The following is a 7,507-nucleotide window of genomic DNA, read 5'->3' as shown; positions in this document are numbered from 1 at the left end:
ATTTTTGGAAATGAACACATTAGGTCCCGTTTCTGTTTTATTACATTTGTGTTCAGAGATAATAGATCGAACCGTTAATCCACTTTTTATGAAATATTCAGGGATTGGATAATTTGGTATCTAGTTGGCCATAAATCTATTTTATCAAATGCCTTCCACTATTTTTACTATGCACACTTGAACGTATTTTCCTTAGTACCCAGATGTTTCGAAAACGCTCGTATACGAAATAAATTTAGATGGAATATGGTATGGAATTGGTCTAGTGTTAATTTTAAATTTTAATTCAAGTTCCATTTATTTTTTTTCAGACGTACGAATAAAATGACATATCGAATATATTAAGAAATAAAAATAATAAAATTTATCAAGCCAACCTTGAAATATAGGTAATTATGTATTCAGTCGCTATTTAGTAGAAATGTTGAGGAATCTATACCGACCTCTGTGACCTATTAGCAGATCTTTTTTTACAATCCTTCCTTCTTCACCATCCCCTAATATAAGCTTTTTTTCAGAATGATGCATCCGGCGTTGTACTGTTTAAATAGTGAAATAAATTTAGCGAAATGTGTAAAACAATATATTCTTTGAATTTTAAGTAAAAAAAAAATATACATATTACTTATAAACATTGACATATTACACATAAACATGAATGAAAAATAGAACCATTATAATATAATAAACAATCAATTGACGGAATGAACTTCGTACGAGATAATGTACTCAATACCAAGAGTAAAATAAATGCTAAAAACAACTATTTTGGTGGAAATAAATAAAAGTACATAGGTACACCTTCCTTACTGCTCCTGTCTTTTATTTTACTCTCGAACTACCATTTTCGGAAAATTAAGGTAGATTCCCAAAGATTTATATTCGGTAGGTAATTTCTTATGTTTCTAGGATAATATAGGTTTACCAAGAAAAAAAGGTTTTTCGTATGAGTAAGCGATTATAAAAGACGGAATCTGTTGAAATTAATAGTAAAGCCATTTTATACATATCTCTAACTTTCTTCAACTTTGGACAAAAATGAGGTGAGATTGTGCCATGTGGAGGGAGAAAAGGCCAATATGGATCTGAGCAATAAAAGTGGTCTAAGTTGCTTTTATCAAAGCGATTGTTTTCCATTTGTAACAGCGTAGTGGTATGTTTTTACAAAGTTCTCCTATTATTAGGGTTCTGAAATATCATCAATAAGACTCAGATTGTATATCACTGTTGAAACTTGTAAAAAGTTTTGGTTCGCGTGATTAGAAGAATTAATCTTATTCACTAGTAAATAAAACCAGTATTTTTATTTACCTACTACCTGAAGTAATTCGAATTATATGGAGATTTTTTAGCTGTAATATTATTACATTATCACTAAAATAAGTTCACTTCATGGGGTGACATTGTGCCACCATTTTTTAACTCATTTTTTGTATTCTTAGTAGCATACCGGTCTGTGTATCTGTGTCTCGTGGTTTTATTTATTTTCGAAGGCTGCTAAAATAAATTTGGGAATTTTTAATTTTAAAACAATATCGTCTGCAAAAAAAAAGAAAAAAATGCGTAAATATTTTACAGTTAATGAATTCAAGTTAAAAGGTAACTGGAAAGAAATATATTAATTTAAGAAAAATTATATTTGTTGTAATTAGGAAAACAAGAATATATGTATAACTGAAAATAATTTTGCTTCAAACTTAGGGCAGTGGATGAGCGAGATTGGGCCAACAGTAACTAATTACTCCAACCAACACTGACCACTTGAAATTTATTTCTGTCCAGCCCAAGGCGAAATGTATACCTTTTTTCTGCACTTAATTCATCTGTCATAGTAAATAATTCATGTTAATAAATAAAGAAATGGAGTAGAAAAACCTCCGAAGCACAATTATACCTTATTTTGCAGTCTAATTTTAAAGTATTTTGAAATATATCTGATAGAATCATTAAAATTTAGAATATATTCATCAATAATTAGAAGAAAAAAGTTTACCATATCCACATGCAGTTAGCTATAATTTTATTGTTTATAACCATAAACCGAGAAAATATACAGAATAAGTTTTTTGGAAACAAACTCCCAAAAAAAATGTATAAAATAATTCTTATTCTGATCTGTATGATGTGATGTGTAATACGAAATTTAGTACTTACGTTTCCAACATAATCCGAAGGATTGTAGGAGTAAATGAACCTCCAGCAACTCCATTCTACTGAAGGGGGTTCATCAGCACTTCACAATGTTATGGCCACTCTTGATAAAACTTTGTGTAAGTGGTTCTGATCAGCTTGTACAAATATTTTTTAAAGATTCAATCAGTCCAGTCTTTGAAGGATGAAAGTGGATTGTAGTTCAGCTCTTTAAAACTTCATTACCAATTTTGATGAAACTTTGTATGCACTTTTTCTCTCACTTAAAAATTATTTATGATTACATGAACGCACTTTAACTGAGCACCATTCTTTTAACCTCAACTTTTAGAAATAATAATCACTGAAAGTCATAAGTCTGTAACAATTATACGAATGGCTCGAGGTTACACAAAAGTACGTAAATCTCAAAAATTGTAACATTTTATTGGACAATATTAAAAAAAAAAAAATTATAAACTCAATTATGTATAATCATCAATCAGTCTTAAAATTAAAAAAATTAATTTCTACATTATTGGTATAAATAAAATTTAAAAACATTTTGCTAATGACCATTGTGTATTTTTTGTTAACGGTATATTTATTCGTTATGATTTCCTAGACCAAGTAATGAACTAAAAATAAAAATATAAAATATTGTTGTCAAATTAATTATTGATCAACTAGTGATGCTACCACTACTAGTACCATTTATCACATTTTATAGAGAAACATTTCTGGATTCTGAGTGACGCAAATTAGGTTGATCTGTTGAGTTTTTTTACATACTTTCCACGTTCTTCTAAGTTCAAACCAATCGTTAAGAATACTTAAGGGTTTTTTTCTAGGCCACCTATAGTAAACTATTTTAAAAATCTTCTAATGTGCGCTCTACATTTTAGAGTAAAATAAGGAAGGCTTTGTCATAGATCTGTTGAATTTATTAGGTTTTTTATTTTTTTATTATTTAATACTAGGTGGGCATTACGTAGTTAATATAATAAATTTTTGTTTTCGCTTAACAATCGATTTTTGGGGGTATAATCCTGTGTAAAGGACATCCCTAACTATTTATAATGCTATAAATACTAAAGGATTATAAACAAAATATATAAAAATAAAACAAAATAAATGGATAAAAATGATAATTCCTAATAAGAGAAAAAATAAAAGTTGATAACAAAAAAAATAATAATAATAATTTAGTTATTTGTTTAAGTGGCAACCCCCGTACACATAGAGTTAGCCCGTGAAATACACGAAATAGATAATTAATTGTAGTAATTTTACAAAAATTATGAGTTAAAGTTCGTATATATAAACTAATAACAAACAATATACCCCAAGCTGGGCTATCCACATTCGTTAGAATAAAACAGTAAACAAAAACGCCACTTCGTATTTAATAATATTACAAAACAAAAAAAAAAAAAACTATATCTCTTATTGGGACGATAGTTGATACGCGGGACATTTTTTCAAAAAATGGAAACAATCCTTCAGGGCCGTTCCATCACGAGCTGGACAAAGCTTCTGTGGGTCCAAAGTATATTTGTGTGGACCGACAAACAAAAGCAATAACATTTATAGATTTAATAAGACAAATAATTGACTGCTAACGGGGGAAAAGTAAATTTGAGAAAAAGTAAATAAAAATAGTAGTAATGTTAATAATTGAATAGATAAATATTGAATTGATAACAGGATGTCCTGCAGTAGCTCGGGCTTCATTCCTCAACATGAGGTTGGATTTCCTAAGTTGTTAATCACGGCTCCTTTAAGTGTCGGTAACTGGGACTTTTTATTACAAAGTTTTCTATTGATTCCATTTGTAGTCCCTGATGCAATTGGCTATTTGTTACAAACCAAAGGGCATCTACTGCGATTCTTGGGAGTTTATTTTGAAATGACTGCATTTTTTCCTTTTTGTAAGGGAAGCCGCTTCCCAGACCTCACACACATCAGTAGTGGGCTGAGTATTGTCAATTCAGTAGTTTGAAATAATAAAAATAATTTTGATCATTTATTGTTTCATTATTAATTTCTTTATATTTATAATAATTAATCCTAATAAAGAATATTTCTTCATGACCACTGTAGTGAGTCAACACAATTTTTCTATCATCTTAATCTTTTATAAATTCTATTAAATACATGATGTTTAATGTTTTCACTAAATATAAAAATGTTTGGTGATTTAAACTATAGTAACTCTATATTAATTCAAATATTCATTCATACTAGGAATGATTAATTGAATTTATTTAAAAACAAATTTGATCCTTTTTTTCTCAACTTTATTCTTTACAAACCCTCCAACGTTTCGACCCTCAGGTCATTCTCAAGGATACCTACAAAAAGTTTTTTTTTTATTTTTATATAACAATTTCCTTCACTTACATACTAATTTCATTCGCCCTACCTTCATTTTGATGTCATTTTCTTTTTTAAAATCTTAAAAATGCAGGCTAATTACCTTTGTCCCATCTTTAAATAAATTAATCATTAAACTAATATCATAATAGGGTTTGTAAAGAATAATGTTAAGAAAAAAAGGATCAAATTTGTTTTTAAATAAACTAAACCACCCAAACCCACTCGTTTCTAACCTTGCTTCCTCTTCCATTCCTGGCAGTCCTCCAAGGCGCCAGAAAAGAAGATGGCCTCGTGACCTTATGTTGTAAACTGTTTTTAGAGTTCTACTACTGGGTAGTTTCTCTACATCCTGTATCATATCATTATGTCATTATGATCAAATTTACTGGTTGTATTTTTTTATACAGTTGTAAATATCAACAAATAAATAAAAAAATAAAATAAAAAATAAACTAAACCACTCTCAAACAAGAATATATTAATAATAATTGAATTTATTTCAGAATAAAATAGAGAGAAATTCTATATTTCAACATAATCATTGTCTACTAATGCTTCAAAATCAGTCATTTTTCTTCTTTCAATTCCATTCTTTAATTTTGATTGTTGGGTTCTCCACACATAAAATCATAAAAAAAACATGTTTTACGTTTCGTACATGACTAACCTAGCCACAACCAGTTATCAATCTCTCCATCATTCATCCAAGTTCTAACCTTGCTTCCTCTTCAATTACTGATAATCTTCGAGGTGCCGAATGTAGAAATATTATTGGAGCCTATGGGTAGTTTCTTCACAAATCTTTCATTATAGCTTATCGCATTTGTTGTAATTTTAGCTTAAATATGCATGTGAATTTAAAGAACTGAATGGAACATTCAGGAGAAGAATTGTTTTTTTAATTGATAATAAAAATTAATAAAATGACATTATCTGTAATTTAACATTAACGAAAGTTCTACCATTACGAACATTTCGGAATCTCTTCAACTTCTAAACATTTTTTTTCAGCACGTCTTGTAGTAAATCCCTTCGTAAAAGTACAAGTGTGATGTTACAAAACCTTTTGGATAATTTTGTTTTTCATAGAAGTTAATATTAAATCAATGTTCTTGGAAATACAAAATTTGCACTCAACATTAATGAGGTTGAACATGGATATGATAATAAATAGGCATACACACAGGGTGTTTGATGAGGAAAATTTAATAATCAAGGGAAAGGAGTCCACAGAAATTTAGTTTAATGCCACCAACTTCACCTCTCAATCTTTATTTCTTAAAGTTCAATCTCTACATGATTTGTTAAAGAGTAGTTGTTTTCTGAACAAATACGTTGCTGTTGTTTTTTTTTCATATAAATTTAAATTTCTCTATTGTAACTGAAGATCTTTAACTTTTAGGACCATGTTGGATTTTATGTAAGATATCAACCAACTGTTTTGAAATTCCGAATGTCTAGGCAAAAGTTGAGAAATATTCAGCTACAGTCGATTGATTTTAATTTTTATGAATTTTTTAAAAACAAACTACAACTGATTACTTGCATGCATCAGACTTACAAACACAAAATTTGGATCTACTGTAGAAAAACTGGCAGTAAAAATGTCAATTATTCAATGAAATGATTAAATCCCTTCGAATGATGTTTCAGAAGATTTGGGATCTTGGTTTATGCTAAGGTTGCTGCCACGAGAATGGGAAAACAACATCATAATTCCAATTCCATAAGAAAGGCAATCAAAGCAAATGTGGTAATTACAGGCCAGTATGCCTATCCTCAGTAGTTTACAAAATATACACTAGGGTATTAGAGTTCCGACTGTGGTACATTGTGGAACAAGACTTTGAAGAGCAAGCGGCTTTCAGACATAGAAGATAGGCCCAGGGCCACATTTTTTTTTTTTAGAATGACAGTAGAGAAAGCGTGGGCCCGAGGAAATGCAATCTATTTGGCATTCCTGGATAATAATAATAATCTTTATTTATTCTGGGATTGATCACTTAAGAATAATTTACAGGCGTCAAAATTAGGTTTTAGAGCCTTAGAGTAAATTACAAAATAGAGATGAAATTACAAGATGTCATAAAATAAAATAATACAATGAATTAAAAAATATACAAATAAACAACAATAATTTACAGCATATATAAAATAATAATAAAACAAATAAAATAAAACCACTTGTCATATCATAAAAGATAAGATGACTTCTGATAGTAAATAAAAAGAATAAAAATCAAATACAATTAAACTAAAAAATAATAAATGAAAAGATATAATTTCTGCTAGTATACATATTTACAATTATAAACGAAAACCTATAAATATACATAAATATAAAGAAAATACAGAAAATATATAAAGCTTTTTTGAAACTTTCAATTGTTATTCTTCAGGAATTGGGTAGACAGAAGGTAGTCGAAGATATGGGATTTGAAGATTGGAAGAGTACTAGAACTTCGAATACAGGAGGGAATAGAATTCCATAGGGAAGAGGAACGGATGAGGAAAGATCTATCAAAGCCACCGGTTCGATGGGCAGTTACATATAAGTCTGAAAGCCGTGAGCGGGAATTGCGGGAACGCTCTGAGGACGTAAATTGAAGTATATCTAAGTTGTACGATGGACGCTGGGATTGGATAACTTGATAGCGAAAGGAAGCAAGGAATTATTTACGACGGAAGGAGGCGTAAAGCCACTTCAACTCTTCATAAAATCGGGTGACAGAGGCGTCACTGGAGACCCCAAAGATGAATCTTACAAAGCAATTATTTAACCGTTTTAATTTTGCTTCGAGATCTTTAGACCCCCGTAAACCACACAGCAATAGTCAAAGTGGAAGAATATTAAGGAAGTCACCTGGAGCCTGCGAGTTTCAAAAGGAAGTAGGTGACGAAGATAATTTATACGCTTCAGGGTGGAGAAGGTACGACGGGAAATATCGGAGTGTTTTTTCCAGGAGAGAGTCTGTCTATAGTGACACCAAGGTTTTTT

Source organism: Halyomorpha halys, unplaced genomic scaffold (assembly GCF_000696795.3).
Source record: "Halyomorpha halys isolate HHAL.00 unplaced genomic scaffold, Hhal_1.1 Scaffold596.1, whole genome shotgun sequence".
Taxonomy (NCBI): domain Eukaryota; kingdom Metazoa; phylum Arthropoda; class Insecta; order Hemiptera; family Pentatomidae; genus Halyomorpha; species Halyomorpha halys.
The sequence above is the reverse complement of the archived record's forward strand: the minus strand, read 5'-3'. Positions refer to the sequence as shown.